The following is a 19,595-nucleotide window of genomic DNA, read 5'->3' as shown; positions in this document are numbered from 1 at the left end:
TTATTCAAAGCCAGCAGCTACAAATACTGCAGCTGCTGACTTATAATAAATGGACACTTATCTGTCCAGGGTTCCCGGGATGTTGGCAGCCGAAGTCGAGCAATCGCTTGTCTCTCGGCTGCCCCGCTGCCATCCTCGGTGAGGAAATCACTGCCCGGTTCCCTACTGCGCATGCGCGAGTCACGTGGCGGGTCCTAATTGGTCCCCGCTGTCTCCCCTGGGACCAGTGTGTTTCCCAGAAGACAGCAGGGGGTGACGCAAAGGGGCGTGACTCCCGCGGGAGTCTATTCCTGGAAGTGGGTGCAAATACATGTATTATGCAGGTATCTTCACCCTCTCCCCCCTGAAAGGTGCCAAATGTGACACCGGAGAGGGGGAGGGTTCCGAAAAGCAGAGGTTCACTTTTTGTCTGGACCTCTGCTTTAAATGATGGCACTGCACAGGTACTGTATGACCAGTATGTAATGAGTTCTAAATACAGGTTGGATTATTTGAGACATTCACATTTATTTATCACAATTCCTGAAAAAGTATGAATTTTCGGACTCATTATTCTCATGCGCATATTTTTTACTTATTACTTATTATACAGAATTTATATAGCGCCAACAGTTTGCGACAGCACTTTACAAAATGAAGGCAGACATTACAGTTGATACAAGAGAAATCAGAGTGCCCTGCTGGTTAGAGCTTACAATCTAAGAGGGAAGGTCAAGTCATACAAAATATGGTAACTGTGGGAGATGAGCTGATGAATAAAGTAAAAGCACAGTGTATTAGTTAGAAGCAGGATAGGCTTCTTCAAAGAGAATGGTTTTCAGGGATCGTCTAAAGATGGACAGAGTTGGAGATAGTCAGAGAGATTGGAGTAAGGAGTTCCAAAGGATGGCAGATGCTCGGGAGAAGCCTTAGGCCTTGTACAGACGAGCGAACATGTCCGATCAAAACGGTCCGCAGACCGTTTTCATCGGACATGTCTGCTGGGAGGTTTTGGTCTGATGTGTGTACACACCATCAGACCAAAATCCCTGCGGACAGAGAACGCGGTGACGTAGTCGACACCGACGTTTTCTGACACGGAAGGTCAATGCTTCCACGCATGCGTCGAATCAATTCGACACATGCGCGGGATTTCTGGCCAGCGGACATGTCGGATGAGTTGTACTAACCATCGGACATGTCCGACGGACAGGCTTCCAGCTGGCAAGTTTCTTAGCATGCTAAGAAACTTTTGTCCGCTGGAAACCTGTCCGCTAGGCCGGAAAACTGTCCGGTAGGCTCTACACACAATCGGACATGTCTGCGGAAACTGGTCCGATGGACCAGTTTCAGCGGACATGTTAGGTCGTGTGTACAAGGCCTTGGATGCAAACATGGGAGGAGGTGACAAGAGAGCTAGAGAGCAGGTCTTGGGAGGACCGAAGAGAGAGGTTTGGTTGGTATTTTGAGACCAGGTTAGTAAAGTAGTGGGGGGAAGAGTTGTGGATGGCTTTGTAAGTTGTTGTTAGTACTTTAAATTTTATTCGTTGAGTGGGTGAGCAGAAACCAATGCCCCTCACTCCAACACTTACCTGAGTCCTACATCAATTCGGTGTTGTGCCCAGCTTCAGTCCTTCTCTCCATGCTATCACAAGCTCGGCTGAGAGCAACAGGAGCCATTGGCTCCTGCTGCTGTCAATTGAATCCTGCTGTCAATTGAATCCTGTGAGCAGTACTCTGTATACAGAACAACTCCAGATAGCCATATTGCAATGTCTTCTCAGAAAATTACAGTGGCTGCAGATTGAAAAGGAAAGGTCATTTTTAATAACATTCAATCACAATATGATTAGTGTCGCAATTATATGAGCTATATTTTTTTTTCTTTATTTGCAATTTTTTCACCTAATAAAAGTGGTGTTACACTTTAAGAATGCATACTTGAATAGTTAACTTTTTTTTTTTGTGTGTCATTTTAATGATGGATTTGGTTGTTCGGTTACCAGACTTTTATGCCAGGGTATGATAATTGCTTCCAAGTGATCAATTTTCAGCATATGTGGCCAGTTTTCATTTTTAATATGATAAAATAAAAATTCCCATGTAAACATAATCAAAAAATGACAGTTAGAAACAAAAACATATATAAAGATATAGATATATCTCTATCTCTCTCTCTCTCTCTCTCTCTCTCTCTCTCTCTCTCTCTATATATATATATATATATATATATATATATATATATTATTATTATTTTTAAGGAAGGTCCATTGATTCATTAAAGATAAGGACATCTGTCTGTTAGCAGAAATCCATAGCCGTGGGTTAAATAATGGGGTGCTAATTCTGAAAATACACAAAGCTGCCCCAAAAAGACACTGATATTTGTAGGAAATCAACCCCGAAGCAATCTCTGGCAAGCCAGTCTGACCTCAGCAAATGAAAATAATCAAAAGCAATTAGAAGCGTGCTGGACTTCTCCTCAGAGATCTGTGCGGGAGAAAAAACATGCCTGAGCCCTCAGAACCCAGGCAAAGGCCCTATGTGTGAGCTGTGAGGTTGCCTGACCTTGTCCACATAAAGATGTGATTTATGAAGTGCAGGGCACAGCAGCAGGCTTCTGTCTTTTCCAGGAGAACCAAATTACTGAGGTGGAGATTAACATGCTTTCAGCTGGGCTCAATTCCAGACCAAGGGAAATTTTTTATTTACATTTTTGTTCTTGCATTTAATTTCCTCCTTTTCTTTCTTCTTTTTTTTTTTAATTCTTATAGATTATTGTTTGAAAAAGTGAAGGAATTTCTTTAAAGTGCAGGGGAAAAAAAAGCGCATAATAAAAATTAACAGTTTTCACAGAGCAGTGTCAAGATGACAGGCCTCCGAACTACTAAAAAAATTGGCTGACACCTTCAACGGAACAGGCCGCTCCTGATATTGTAGGGTTTACATTAAGCGTGACATTGTATAGCTTTTTATTTTTATTGCGGATTATTGAGTGTTTCCTCTGGAGTTTCATTTTCAGTGTGAATTATTCTGCGGTAAACTTTTTCACTATACTAACTGTAAAGCGGCTTTTCAAGAGAATCCTACACTAATTCTTTTCCTTGTCACCATATAGATTAGTCAGACTATATGCATTCTTCCTTATGTTTTATTGGCATAATTAGCATTTTGTTATTTATAAAGTGACAGCTGATTCAGTAGTACTGTACAGTGTTATAAAAATGAAGAAATGTAATATTCAAAATGAAAACTATGGGCGAGATTTGCTTCAGTGACAGTTCACACTTATGCAAATTCTTTGCGGATCAGATGCGATCCGAAAAGCATAGATTCGCAATGTAAAAAAAGCATTATTTCCAATGAAGTCTGTTCACTTATATGTGGTGTGTGTTTGATCCGGTTAAAAAAAAGGGTTCTGTGTGGGTTTAGTGTGTTTAGTGTGGTGCAAATTTTTAGCTCCATAGATTTTTATGGGACTGGATTGAAATCGCAGTCCAGTGTTCGCAGTACAAATTATTATTTTTTGCCTAGATTTTATATACAGTCGCAGAGGTGACCACTCCCCTCACAAATGAGCACTAAATTTGCATTAAAATCGCACATGCCAGGCAGAATTTGCAATGCAATTTCAATAAATTGCAATAGGATTTCACACTGCGTACCGCTTTCACATTCACATTTTTTACATTCACACCAGATTCACAGTGCACAGCACTGTGAATTGACACTAAACTGGTGCACACAGAATCTGGTGCAGCTGTACATAGAAACCAATCAGCTTCTAACTTAGGCTGGGTTCACACAAATTGAATCCGTGTTTCCCTGCATCCAATTCACATAACAGGGGACTCTTGCCAGGCTCTCAATGGAGCCGATTCACACATCTCTGGGGCGGCTACGGAGCAGATTGCACAGGGGTCCTGAGCGTCTTTGGCTCCATTTCAGGTCCGAATTCAGGCAAAATTTTAAATGTTAAAGGGTGCTTCCAGATTCCGATAAGCTTTTTGTTACATGGGGTACACACTATAAGTTATTTTTCATTCAACACAGTGGGCTGAACAAAAAAAATGTACAGATTTTTTTATGATAAACAATTATACTTACCTGAGCCCCATCTTGATCCAGTGATGTTCATGAAAGCAGCAGATCTCCCGTGTCCCTCTCTCTCATCATTGGCTCACACAACAGCGGGGACCATTGGCTCCTGCTGTCAATCACGACCAGTGAACCAAGGAGGAGAGAGTGGGGGCAGGGCCAAGCCACGCTCTGTGTGTGAATAGACAATGTCCATTTACAGGTGCGTGGCTCAGGTGCAAGCCTGCCAAGGTGCCCCCATAGCAAGAAGCTTGCTATGAGGGCACTCAACTTGAGGGAGGCACCAGAAAAAAAAAGAAGAGATAAGAAGACAATCGGGGCTGCTCTGTGCACAGAGCAGGTAAGTATAACATACCAACTTCAAAAACACAGGGCTGCTCCTAGATACATGCATACATGTCTGTGCTCTTACTAATAAATACACCAAAATTCATAAATTGAAATATATAAAGTGCACTAGTGCATATATTTCTGTGCTCTTAAAAATAAATACGGTATACCAAAATTCATAAGTTTAGTAATGTTAATATATGTTCTTTTAATTAATTCCTTTAGAATCACTTTAAGAACTAAACTCAGTTATGCCCTGTACACACGATCAGGCTTTTGCCCAGCCAAACTCACATCGGAATAAAAGAGTAAATAAAAGAGTAAAAGAGAACATGTTCTCTATCTAAACTCTAATGTAATTTCTGATGGATGGAAAAATCCGATGGGCATACACAAGGTCTGAATTTCTGATGGAAAAAGTCAGTTGGACTTTTTCCATCGGAAATTCCAATCGTGTGTACGGGGTTTTAGTGAAAAAACTATTCAGACTGTAGCCTTGGTAGAAGTAGACTACTACCAAGTAGACAGCGCCATGCATCATTACCTTGACCCCATATAGAGCTGACCCTAATCACACAACAATGGGGCCACCCATACAAAATGAAGCTTGCACTCTTTCCTTCTGTATTGGCTCTGTAGAAGTGGGAATCTCCACTGCAGTTTTGACAAGGGACAGTGACCTTCTTCCAAACACTGTGTAGCGTCTGTTACGTCTTCAGGGTCAAAAACCAAATATATTGGAAGTTATCTGCGGGGGGCAGAGGGGACCAGATGTTTGTTTGCCAAAAGTACATTCACTTAAAAGAGATGTTCACCCAAAAACAACAGTTTGGTTTTGGGTGGGGGGGATGATGAGTGAAGTGGATGAGGATTTCTTTCGACACTTTCCCGGCATAGGCAGATGATGAAAGGAATTGTCATGGGACTTTCAAGGCAGACAGTCCCTAGAAAGGGCTTGTGCTGGGAATTGTCACAATTTAACATTTTACTTGTTGTGACTAAATAATGTAACAAATTGATAATTTTTCTACCACAAATACCCTTCTCATTAAGCTAGGACAGGGGTAGGCAACCTTTTGAGCACAGTGTGCCGAAAAATGTTTTCAAGAAATTCAGCGTTCCGATTTTATAACAAAAAACGACTTTTTATAAAGTAAATGCTGTAAACTACTTGAGTAGTAGTGAGAAATTAACATCCTGCACTCTCACGCCTCAGATCAACCAAAATTCCTGCAACTCCATACTTCAGATCAGTCCCAGTTCATGCACCTTCACACCTCAGATCACTGTAACCCCCTGCTCATCTGCCCCACCACTGTACCCCCTGCACAACTGCCCCACCACTGTAACCCCTGCACATCTGCCCAATACTGTACCACCCTGCTCTTCTATCTAACCACTGTAACCCCCTGCACAACTGCCCCACCACTGTACCCCCTGCACAACTGCCCCACCACTGTACCCCCTGCACATCTGCCCAATACTGTACCACCCTGCTCTTCTATCCCACCACTGTAACCCCCTGCTCATCTGCCCCACCACTGTACCTCCCTGCACATCTGCCCCACAACTGTACCCCCCTGCTCATCTGCTCCACCACTGTAACCTCCTGCACATCTGCCCAATACTGTACCACCCTGCTCTTCTGTGCCACCTCTGTAACCCCCTGCTCATGTGTTCCACCGATGTACCTCCTTTCTCCTCTGCACACCTCTAAACATCTGCTCCACCGCTGTAACCCCCTGCTCATCTGTCCCACCAAATGTACCTCTTTCCTCCTCTGTCCTGCCACTGTATCCCCCTGTACATCTGCCCCACCTCTGTACCCCCTGCTCTTCTACCCAACCACTGTAACTCCCTGCTCATCTCTCCCATCACTGTACCCCCCCATCAATGTACCCCTTTTCTCATCTGCCCCACCACTGTACCTCCCTACACATCTGCTCCACCACCGTATCCCCATGCTCTTCTGTCTCACTATTTAATCACCTTCTCATCTGTCCTAACACTGAACCCATCTGCTCATCTGCCCTACCACTGTAACTTTTCTGTCCTACCACTGTAATCCCCTGCTCATCTGTCTCACAATTACACCTCCTTTCACATCTGCCCCACTGCTCTACCCCCCTGTGTTTCTGTTTCACCACTGAACTCCCTTCTCATCTTTGCCGACACTGTACCCTCCTGCTCTTCTGTGCAACCTCTGAACCCCTCCTGCTCATTTTCTCCACTGCTGTACCCTCTTCTCATCTATGATATGTGTGATATGCAGAGTGGTGAAAGGAAGCAGAGATGAGACACATCTACCTGTCCTGGCACACTCATCCTGCTGATCCACCTCTCGCATCCAGCTCACATGCTTGTATGTGATGTATATGATGTATGTGATGTCACGTACAAGCATCTAGAATGGATGCACAATGATGAGCTCAGGTCAGGGGCATTTTCTGAAAGCAAGTTGGTGTCCTACCAAACAATAAGCAAGCATGGCACACTATTTTCCTTATCATAAAATGCACCTTGGGAGATGCTATGCAGCCATTGCTGGAGGGCACATGTGTATGCATGAAGTAGCTGCAGAGAGGATGCAGGTGACCAGCAATAAGATGCAATATAGGATGAAAAAAAGGTAAAAACAAGCATTTTATAAAAAAAAAAGCCAATTGTTTATGGTACACAGTGTTTATGCAAACTGAATGCCACTCACATAAGGTTGATGTGTGCCTTATTTTGGGTCATTTGATATCAAAGCCGCTATTTATACCCAATCTTGTCCATGAAAGCATTAAGTCATTTTGTTGACATTTGTATATGACTATGGGAACAACTGCAATCTATTACAATTTACTAATGATGTCTGGAAAGATAAGAGTCTGTTAAGTTTCAAGTCTGTCATTTCCTCAAATAATAAAGACTTCGTTAACTGCATTTGTGCCTTTTGTCAGGCTATTGCCAGGGGACCGTTGGTATTTTGGTGCTTTTCGTTAGCTATAGATATGTATTTACAGAACAAAAGTTATAAAATGGCGATTATGGATATGTTTTCTCTCTTACTTAAAGTGTTACTAAACCTAAAAATTTTTTTTAGCCTTAATGCATTGTTTGTATTACGGTAAAAAAACGTTTTCAGTCTCCCTGTGCCCCCCTTTCCCTGTGTGAAGGGGAAGAGAGGGGAGAATAAATCAGCACTGTGCACGACTGCATCTATTCTACCCTCTTTTCCTCTTAACACAGCATTTAGGCAGCATCAGGAGCCATTGGCTCTGGCTGCTGTCAATCAAATGCAGTGAGGAGGAAGTGGAGGGCGGGCCTAAGTCCCGCTGTGTAAGTCTATGGAGCACATAGACACATAGGTCGGGACCGCAGGGCCCATCCAAAAAGAAGAGGAGGAGTCGAGATCGCTGCCTGGGACCTGAGAAGAGGAGGATCGGGGCCGCTCTGAGCAATACCACTGCACAGCGCAGGTAAGTATAATATGTTTGTTATTTTAATAATAAAAAAAAGCCTTTAGTAACAGTTTACAGCAGTATTAAACCCAAAAAGCAAACATTTATTATATTGCGGCTTACCAATTCTATGAATCCTGCTGAACCGGCCGAGTTTCGAACTGTGTATGGGCAGGCTGAATGTACCAAGTTGATTGATTGACACATACAAACAATATTGTCAAAACTGGCTCCCTTGAAGGTTGTTCGGAGAGTCTAATGAAATGGGAAATATTCTTGCGGGTTCATCGTAAGACCTGAACAGGATTTGGAATTGGGATGAGTAAGGTGAGGTCTGAGTGCCTATTTCTGGTTGCTTTACTTCTATTATTCTCCTCTGTTTACCTTTTCTAAATGTTTCCTTGTTTTTTTTTTGTGTTGTTTTTTTTGTGTTGTTTTTTTTCTCTTTTATTTATTTTTTCTTCTTTTTCTTCTTTTTCTTTTTTTCTTTCCCCACCCTTTCCGTGTGATGTGCTTTATACCCTTGCGAGAGTCGAGGATGGGGACTAGTAAACCATGGACTACAATCTTGTTGTTATTATGAGGATATGATAGTCATATCATATCCTGATATAGACACATATCAAAACCCCACGAGAACCCTTACCCATATGTGGCAAGAACTAATATACATGTTAGTTGGTATAGTAGATGGGTACAAGAACCTGTCTCTAATAAGGAACAGAATGATACACCAGACTACTCAGATTGTTGGAACCCTAATAGGAATAGCCAATAGTTCCTGCCACATATGGGTAAGGGTTCTCGTGGGGTTTTGATGTGTCTATATGTTATATGCTATAGACTATATGTATTTTTATATTGCAGTATGTTTTACTGATTGTCTTTGACATATGTATACTATCTATCGTTGTATAATTTTGTATGGAAATATTTCAATACATTTAGATTGAAAACAAATCTCCTGAGACTAGCAGCAGCTCCTTAGATCTCATACTGCAAATATACAGCTCTGTGGCTGTAAACACATGAAGGCCCCTTTACATACCAGGAAGTGCTCTGCTATTTTCAGGAAGAACACCAGGCAAAGGGAGAATTTTTCACAAATCTTCACTTTTTAACCACTGGAAGGATTTGCCCCCTTAATGACCAGGCCATTTTGTGTGGTATGGCACTGTGTCGCTTTAACTAACAGTTTCTCAGTCATATGACGCTGTACCCAAACAAAATATGCGTCCTTTTTTCCCCACAAACAGACCTTTCTTTTGGTGGTATTTGATCACCTCTGCGTTTTTTTTTTTTTTTTTTGCGCTATAAACAAAACAGAGACCGTCAATTTTGAAGAAAAAAAAAATACCCTTTGCTCTAATAAATATACCCCCAAAAAATGTAAAAAAAAAACGAATTTCTTCATCAGTTTAGGCTGATATGTATTCTTCTACATATTTTTGGTAAAAAATAACGCAATAAGCATATATTAAATGGTTTGCACAAAAGTTATAGTGTATACAAAATAGGGGATTGATTTATTGCATTTTTAATATACATTTTTTGTTTTCTAGTAATGGCAGTGATTTTTAGCAGAACTGCGACATTTGCGGCAGACAGATCGGACACTTTTGATACTTTTTTGGGACCAGTGACATTTATACAGTGATCAGTGCTAAAAATAGCCACTGATTACTGTATAAATGTCACTGGCAGGGAAGGGGTTAACACTAGAGGTCGATCAAGGGGATAAGTGTTCCCTAGGGAGGTGTTTCTAATTGTGGGGCGAGTGTAGTGACTGGGAGTAGAGACAGATCGCTGTTCCTAATCAATAGGAACAGCAGATCATCTCTCCTCCCCTGATAGATATGGGATCTGTCTGTTTACACTGACAGATCCCCGTTCTGTCCCTCTCAGTAGTGATCACGGGTGGCTGGTGTACATCGCCGGGCCTGGTGTATCGGCTCCAGCGCGCACCCCCCCCCCCCTAGCTAACCTGCCACAGTACAACTGCTGTGGTTGGTCTTTAAGTGGTTAAAGTATAACTAAAGGCAAAATGTTTGACTGTGCCTGTGCCCCCCCCTTAGGGAGGTTCCCCCTTTTCTATGTGTCCTGTTTACCATTATCATTGAAAGTGAAAGTAAAAGAAAATCCCAAATTTTGGGTTGTCCCCGGAAAAGTAATAGAGGTGACATCTTCCAATAGGGACACCAGTTCTGGTGACCTGTGAGTCCCCAATGAATTCCCTTAATTTGCAGGGATTTCTTCTCACTTCCTGTTTGGCTGTGGGACAGGAAGTAAAGGGAAATTTCTACAATGGGACACAGATGACAACAAAAAATTTGACAGGGATTATTTTCAACCCTCCCTTACTCTAATCTAAAATGAAAAAAAAAAATTGGGCTATAGTTCTACTTTAAGTTCATTTCCACTTTAAGAACGATAATGTTCTGTAATCTACCAGTGAACGTGCGTAGTGGATATTATTGTAAATAAAGCCTATGGCACTGCGATTTCCATGGCTCTGTGGGTGTCATGTCAATTATTCATTTGATTTGGATCTTGTTCAGGTCTGTATAGTCAGTCTGGAAAGTCTGCAATTGACAAGGAGGTCTGCTCTGACTGTGGGCTGCGGTGTATTATTGTGGGCTATTCATTCTCACTAATAAGGCTTAAACATCTGCCAAAGTTTGTTGAGTTCCTGTAACATAGTCATTGATCATTGTTGGTGATGGTGCCGTTTTTGATTTAATAAGATTAACAATATTGTGACATACCCATATGTGGGATTGGTTATAGGCTCAGTCAGCATCACTGTTCATTTCTGGTCATTCCCTCTGATCTGGCATTGAGATTTTCCGGGATTCTTATTAATGGAAATCTTGCAGGGTTTTGTTATGTTCATATGAAATTGGGCTTGACAGTGTGAACGCTGTAAAGTTTATATATGATATTCACCTGTAGTTATCTGTTACTTGTGTTCAAATAGATGCTTTATAATCATATTTTACAGGCATGTGCTAGATATTTGTTTAACCACTTCAATAGCTGACACTTTTACCCCCTTCCTGCCCAGGCCAATTTTCAGCTTTCATCGCTGTCGAACTTTGAATGACAATTACGTGGTCATGCAACACTGTACTCATAAGACATTTTAATGCTTTTTTCACACAATTGGAGCTCTCTTTTTGGTGGTATTTAATCACTGCTGGATTTTTTATTTCTTGCTAAACATTTGTATTCTGCCTCATTTCTTTGGTGAAAATAACCAAAATCAGTGTATATTATTTAGTCTGTAAGAAAGTAAACTATGGTATACATCTCAAAATTAATCAAAATGTCAGGACAGTACAGATATCCCCCAAATCACCAATTTTTGTTTTCAACTTATTTTTATAATTTTTTTTTTTTTTTTTACAGTTTACACAATACAAATTAGACATGTGCAGACTGGAATATTTCATTTCGTTTTTTCGTTTTCGTTTGGAAAATAAATTTATTTAGTTACTCCCGAAAATCGTTTTGATTTATTTAGTTTTTCGTCCGAAAATCCAATAATACTTGGTTTCTGTCGAATGGTCAAAAGAATATTCGCCGGAACGTCGAATCTTTACGCCGAATCATACATTTCTGTTCGAATATTCCGCCTACAAGAATTCTAATGTTGTATGACTAGTAATAATGTCGAATCTATTTTCTCATAAATCGAAATCTATTCTCTGTAATGTCGAATCTATTATTTCTATAGTGTCGAATCTTTTCTCTATGATGTCGAATCTTTTCCCTATAATGTCGAATCTCTCTATATCGAATTTTTACCGCAGCGAAAACGAAAATAAAGCATTTTTTATGTCTGATCTTTCGGTTTTCGTTTCTTGCACTTTCGTTATCGTTTGTTAAAACGATAACGAAAAAAACAGATTTTCGGACGAAAATGCATTCTAACGAAAACGAATGCACATGTCTAATACAAATACATTCATGTGCTTCTTATCTTCTATATATGACAAGTCGTCATAGTTTAATGTATAAAATCTATTTCCCATTCATACCCATTTATCCAAACAAACAAACAAAAAGGGAGAAAAAGCAACATCATGCTCTTTCCCCTCCCTCTCCCTCCTCCCTCTGTGGGATGATATATTCATTTTCATAGATATTTTAATAAATTTGTTGGGATCCAAAATTCATCCCACCATTGCCAAATTTTGGGCATTTGATTCTTTATAAACCCTTCTTCCCTTTTTTGTCTTTCCATATGTTGGATTTCACATTTTATTACCAAAGCATGATTTTGCGCTTTCTAACTTTAGTAAATAAACCCCATTGTGTACTTAAAAGTGGGGTATGCCTGTATACACAAAGATTATTTACAATATGGAAGCAAAGAGAAGAAAGGGGAATGAAGGTGTGCATGGGGGTATTTTCTTCTAGAAGGAGGACAGCTGGCAGCAATATTTTTAGATAGAAACTTGTAAGCAGTTTTCCAACTCGGTGATTGGGACCCTGAAAAGGCAACAAGTCAACCCTTTTATCAGTACACCACAAAGCAACCCTAATCCTCCCCTCTTCTACTACCATACACAATACCTGAGGACCCTCATGCATAACCCTCACAAACAGTGCCCCCAACTCATCTCACCCAAAAGATCTCACCAAACAAAGGACCAAGAAACACAGTGAAGCCTCGTACACACGACCGAAGAACTCGACGGGCGAAACACAACGTTTTCCTTGTCGAGTTCCTTGTTAGGCTGTCGAAGAACTCGACAAGGCAAGTTTCTCCATTCCCGTCGAGGAAAAAGAAGACATGCTCTCTTTTTGGCTCGACGGGATCCTCGACAGTTTCCTCGCCGAAAAATGTACACACGACCGGTTTCCTTTAAGTTTATTGCTGGTTTTTGCAGAGAAACTTGGTCGTGTGTACGAGGCCTGAGAATGAATGATAGGCTAATATACCCAGGTCCCCTATGCAGTGCTGGAGAAGTCAGGATATAACAACAGTGGTAGCACTGAGGGTGGCTCTAATTCTGCACACAGTGCATTACAACTCACACAGCAAACTGATGGATCCAGAGAGCAGAAAAGCCCCTGGCCGAGCACCCGTGGACACAACACATTGATTGGCCACCTACAGGTCCCACACTACACACTAATTGGCCACCGGCAACCCCACACTAGATGCTGATTGATCAGATCCCAGATAAAAACACATTTATATTTGTCCACTAAGAACACAGCTGAGAAATATCTTACTCTGTGATTCCCAGAGCATAGGACACAAATGTCATAGGACAGATAACTAGAAATCAAGGCAGTCTGGGCAAATCGAGAACAGTTGTCAGGTATCAATATGGCTGATGTCACGCCACCCTTTTAAAAAGCAAGGGCAGGGTTATTCAAAAGCCTCCTTGTTGACCCTCATAATCCAGCTGACCTATGCGTAAAGGCTAGTCAGAGAATTAGGGTTTCAAAGAATTTGGTCTAGTGAATTCCCACATTAGTTTGCCAGGATTGTAAACTTCAAACCCCTGGTTGCAGCAAACCTAAACCTTATCCCTATTTATTACTTATGCAGTACACAATTATTGCAATCAAAAGTGTTTTAAATACAAATCTACTATATGGTGTAATTAATTGCACTTCTTATAGGTAGGTCTGCACATTGAGCTCTTTCATTTACGGAGTACAGTTATTGTAACTTTTTTTTCCTAAACTGCTGGAATCCTTCAAACCCATAGGGTTTCCATTAGCAAACTTTAGTCCCACACTTCACATGTAGGATTTTCATGAAGTTAAAGACTTAAAAGTGGAGTCACCTTACAGCCTTTTGGGAATAGCTGGTGGATTGCATTACTAGCTCCTTGCTGCTTTCGCTAATATATTGACATATTTAAATAAACAAAACCAAATCCAGCGCTCCACTATGCTGAGTGCTCTATAGAAACATTGAGAGATGTATCTATACAATGACATCAGCAGGGAGGGGACTAAAAATGTAGAGGGACACTAATCTCAGACCAGTAAAAAGATGTTTGTTCTTTCAATTTATTATTACTAGTCCATTCTTTTATTCAATTCATGGTTATACGTCTTGGTTTTTTAACTTTCATTTACATGAAGAAGAAACTCTTAGCAAAATATATTGTTTATTATTTCTATTGTCTGCAAAAAATTGTATATATAGTATATAAACATTTAGTAAATGTATACACACTCACACATATATATATATATATATATATACATACTACATTACCAAAAGTATTGGGCTGCCTGCCTTTACAAGCACATGAACTTTAATGGTATCTCAGTCTTAGTCAGTAGGGTTCAATATTAAGTTGGCCCACCCTTTGCAGCTATAACAGCTTAAAGCGGAGTTCCACTCAAAAGTGGAACTTCCGCTTTAAGCACTCCTCACCCCCTTACATGCCACATTTGGTATGTAATTTTTTTTTGGGGGGGGGGGCTTTGGTAGGAGTGGGACTTCCTGTCCCACTTCCTACTTCCACCTACGGGTCGCCTAGACGACTCCTCCTCTCGCCTTAGGTGGCCCCTCCCTCTAGGCGATCTCCTGGGACACATGATAGGTCCCAGAAGATCGCCTATCCACTCCTAGAGCACAGCGAGACTCGCACATATGCAGTGAGTGCCCACAGTGTGAATGGAGGCACCGACGGAGAGGGGGGGAGAGGAGCGACGCTCCGGGCGGCCGCATTGCTGGACCGTGGAGCAGGTAAGTGTCGCTGCTGACTTTTAATAAACATAAAAGGGCTGCAACTCCGCTTTAAGCTCTTCTGGGAAGGCCGCCCACAAGGTTTAGAGGTGTGTCTATGGGAATGTTTTACCAATCTTCCATACGCGCATTTGTGTCCACTGATGTGGACGAGAAGTCCTGGCTCACAGTCTGTGCAGTCTGTGCTCTAATTCATCCAGTGGTGTAGTAAGTAGCACTCTCATCAATTCTCGTCAATTCTGTTTTTGTGCAATGTCGCACGACCGCGCAATTGTCAGTTAAAGCGACGCAGTGCCGTATTGCAAAAAGGGCTCTGGTCAGGAAGGGGGTAAATTCTTCCGGGGCTGAAGTGGTTAATATGAACCTTGTACTTAGCCCAGCCTATGCCAGGGACTTTAAAATACACCAGTTGTGTATGAAATATATGGGCAGCTATTTCTGATCACTTTATGAAAAAGCTTGTAGCCTGGCTCTGTTCAGCTTTAGGCCCCTTTCACTGATCCGCCTCCGTATGCTCCGTATGCTCAGCGGGGATCTCTCCGTTGATCCCCACTGAGCTGGCACATGACAGGGCGGTCCTCCCTATGGGGGGATCGAATGAACACGGACCGTATGTCCATGTTCATCCGATCCGCAGAAGGAAGGAAAATAGGGTTTTCTTCCGTCTGCAGAATTGGATCATTGTGGAGGCGGACAAGATCGGGTGTCAGCGGATGTTCATCCGCTGACATCCGCGATCTCATAGGGACCAATGTATGTCCCTTGTGAAAGGGGCCTTAGTTCTTCTGAGTCACAGAAGTAGAACATATATTCAGAAAATAAAATTCAGAGAATGGTCATAATTCCTTGACTCTTTATATGTCACAGACAAGTCAGTGACTCTTATTGAAGCCAGAGCAAAGGGTAGCCCTATACATTTCTATCATGACAAATTTCCTTTAAGTTAGTCGAATTCTGGGCTTTGTCTCGTATTACACAGTGTATAAGAAAGATGTAGCTAGCAATGATTTAGCAGATTTTCCCTTCTTAAACATAGTCAATGTTATGACTGTGTTTTTCCAGATGAAAAAAAGAAAACTGTGGCAAAACGTGTGGAATAATATGACATCTCAGCCAACAATGAAGCAGTCATGTAGGTGAAATGTACAAGGAATGTGCACTGTGAAAGTGAGATAGGGTACCCATAGACATGGCTGGATTGGGAAATAATCATATGCCTATGGACAGCAGAAGAGGTGCAATTGTGATTCAGTTACATAGTTACATAGTAGGCAAGGTTGAAAAATGACACAAGTCCATCAAGTCCAACCTATGTGTGTGATTATATGTCAGTATTACATTGTATGTCCCTGTATGTTGTGGTCGTTCAGGTGCTTATCTAATAGTTTTTTAACTTAACCATGCCTCCCACTGAAACAACTGCCTGTTGAAGAGAATTCCACATCCTTACTGCTTACAGTAAAGAACCCTCTATGCAGTTTAAGGTTAAACCTCTTTTCTTCTAAAATGAGTGAATGGTCGTTTGTCTTATTAAATTCTCTTTCACTGAAATGTGGGGTCAATAGTTTGGTATTTGTACATTGAATTCATATCCCCTCTCAAGCATCTCTACAGAGAGAATAAGTTCAGTGCTCGCAACCTTTCCTCATAACTAATTTTCTCCAGACCCTTTATCAGTTTTGTTGTCCTTCTCTTGACTCTCTCCAGTTCCAGCACATCCTTCCTGAGGACTGGTGCCCAGAACTGGACAGCATACTCCAGGTGCTGCCGGACCAGAGTCTTGAAGAGTGGAAGAATTATTGTTTTATCTCTGGAGTTAATCCCCTTTTTAATGCCAATATTCTGTTTGCTTTGCTTGCAGCAGCTTGACATTGCATGCCATTGCTGAGCCTTTCATATACTAGGACCCCAGGTCCTTTTCCATCTTAGGTACCCCCAGAGCCCCCCCCCCCCCAGTGAGTAGATTGCATTCATATTTTTACAACCCAAATTCATTATTTTACATTTTTCTACATTAAACCTAATTTGCCCAGATCTTTTTGCAAGGTTTCCACATCCTGCAGAGAAGTTATTGCCCTGCCTAGCTTAGTATTGTCCACAAATATGTTTATCCCATCCTCCAGGTCGTTTATGAACAAATTAATTAGGTTTAGTCCCAGGACAGAATCCTGGGGGACCCCACTACCCACCTCTGACCATTCCGAGTCCTCCCTATTTATCACCATCCTCTGAACTCACCCCTGTAGCCAGTTTTCAATCTATGTACGGTCCATGCCAGACTGTTCGTAAAAATTAGGAACATTGTCTGGCAATTACTTGACTGAGTTCCTTAAGGACCCTCAGGTGCAAGCCATCTGGTCCCAGTTATTTAGTAGTGTTAAGTGTTACGTTTTTCAAGTCTATTTCTAATTCTGTCCTCTGTTAGCCATGAGGGTGCTTTCTGTGATGTGTCATGAGGATAAAAGTTGCAGTTTTGGTTACTAAAGCCCCCCGATTCCCTCATGAAGACCGAGGAGAAGAATAAATTCAATACATTCGCCATATATCCATACTTAGTAACCCTTCATCATATTTTAATGGGACCAATGTGATCTGACCTCCCTTTCTTACTATTTATGTACTTAAAGAATTTCTTTTACTCTCCTCCGCTATGTGCCATTCATGTTCTATTTTAGCTGCCCTGATTGCACCCTTACATTTCTTGTTGCATTCTTTGTAAAGTTGGAATGCTGATGATGATCCCTCAGTTGTAACAGTCACCTTGAAAAGATTGCAACACGTGTCTTTCAGCTACTTCAGCTCCTCATTTCCAAAGCATAAACATGCATGCTCGACAAATTGCCTGTCCTTTAAAGTGTTTAAAACTTTCATTTTTTTTAAATAACCGACATGTTATACTTACCTGCTCTGTGCAATAGAATTATGATCAATGGGTTTGCTTTAAAATCCTTTGAATCGTCTTTTCTATCATTTTAACCATATTTTTAAATTGTAGATCTTCTTATTGGTATACTAAAAAGTGGTATGCATGCCAAATAGGTTTTATCCATTTTCTGGATCTTATAAGTCTGTATGTTCTCTACTACAAATTGGTTTTAAAGCAGGTCTCTGAAGAAGGTTTAGACTGGCCATACAAAGCTTGAATTTCGGCCAATTCTTGCTGCAAGGTTAGACCCTACTAACAAAGGTCGACACTACTTTCAGGTAAATAAAACATAACAGTTTACTACATGTGCCCCAAAATAAATAAGCACATCTCCCTCCCCTCTAAATCCTTCAGAATACCTAGACACCCTTACTAGTTTATGTTATAGCTGAGAGAGCATGTAGGTTTAATATTACTGAACAGCCTGCTCACAGAAAAATGGAAATGCTGCCATGGCATTTGGAAGATGCTATGGCATTGATCAGTGTTGGGGTGTTGATGGAAAGGAAAGGGAGCTGTTTATGCCTTATTTACCCAAGCTACAATTATCCTTTAATTAGCAAAGCTATGATTGTGTGTAAGTGAGCTTTGCTTGGTGCCAAATATTCTTTAAAAATTTGTTTTAGAGAACATGCAGAGGAACATTAACATCTCTAGACACATTTTTCAAAGTCTCCGCTATTACTGTTTTTTCCTATCCAGCCAAGTCTATCACTCTACAGATTAAATTTACAATGTAACACTAGATGAAGTTGGAGTACAGCCACGCTGAATGATTATCTGTAGTGTCCAGGAAGATTCCTGGATGACATTTACCATTTAAAGGGAATCTTTTGTGAAGAATAAAACACCTGGGGATGTATTTATCACGCTATAAATGTTTGTTTCACGTGTAAAGTGTCCCTCTATAACATTTTGTTTAAAATACTTTTGCTGTCTTAATCAATATTGTGAGGCTTAAACACAGTGCGCTTCAAAGATTACATTCCTATTACAGATAGTATTGAATATAAGGTCTCTGTATTATTAAATTTGTACAGCTAAATTTGGGGGTTTTAACATTTATTTCCAACAACTCAAGTTCTCTTTTTCCTCGACGGGAGTCTCAATTTCCTCGTCGGGCTGGTTTTTGACGAGAAACATGATCGTGTGTATGCTAAGAAACCCACGCATGCTCAGAATAAAGTATAAGACGGGCGTTTGTAATGGAGATAGCACATTCGTCAAGCTGTAACAGACTAAAAAGTGCAAATCGTCTCTCACCAAACTTTTACTTAACACGCAGTAACATGAAATTAGCAAAAGAAGCCCCAAGGGTTGTGCCAGTGGAATCGAACTTCCCCTGAACGACGAGTTTTGATCTTGACAGTGTGTATGCAAAGCAAGCTTGTCGAGTACCTCGACAAGCCTAACAAGGAACTCGTCAAGGAAAATGATGTGTCTTTTCCGATGACTTTCTCGGTCGTGTGTACGCGGCCTCACTTGTGCTGAGCTGGGTAAAGGTGTGAGCGGGGCCAGCGTCAGCATCAGCTTGTTTTGAGTGACCCATAGCTTTAGTGCCATTCCTCTCTTAGCACCTTAATACGGCCGCCTTTCCTCCCTTATGCTAGCTCCAGCTCTGCACCCACCCATGATCAGCCTGGCCCCTGAGTGTCCATGTGCGGTCATCTTGCTCTGGGGGGGCACTAGTCTCCCCTTGCCCCTACCTGCGGACGCCCATGCCTAATACCCACAGTGATGTCTAAACATATATACACAAATGCTAGTGTACACTCATAGCACTGTTCAACCTTTTTCATCATAAGAAGTGCACTACCATTTGTGTATATACCTCTATTTTTTTTAAAACAATGAAAGCGATCACTGAGTTTGACAACTGTCCATAGGTCAGTAGACAACAGCAACATGAAATCTGTAGTTTCTCAATGTCATAAATAATTAGATTTAAAGTGGAAGTAAACTCCTCCGAAACAATGAACCTGCAGTGTTATGCCATAATGAGCTAGAATGCACCACATGCTAACACATTATGGCAGACATCTCTGTCAAATGGAGCCATCCAGTGCTGCGCTATAACCAATCCTGTTGGTCC

General features: G+C 41.2%; 1 protein-coding gene across 2 annotated transcripts in view; it reads left to right on the top strand.

Moving 5' to 3' along the window:
• MECOM (MDS1 and EVI1 complex locus) overlaps nt 1-19,595 on the top strand; it is a 687,285-nt gene that overhangs the window by 583,321 nt on the left and 84,369 nt on the right. The gene's annotated exons all lie outside the window — the stretch shown is intronic.

This window comes from Rana temporaria, chromosome 4 (genome assembly GCF_905171775.1).
Source record: "Rana temporaria chromosome 4, aRanTem1.1, whole genome shotgun sequence".
In the NCBI taxonomy this organism is placed as follows: Eukaryota; Metazoa; Chordata; class Amphibia; order Anura; family Ranidae; genus Rana; species Rana temporaria.
The sequence above is the reverse complement of the archived record's forward strand: the minus strand, read 5'-3'. Positions and strand labels throughout refer to the sequence as shown.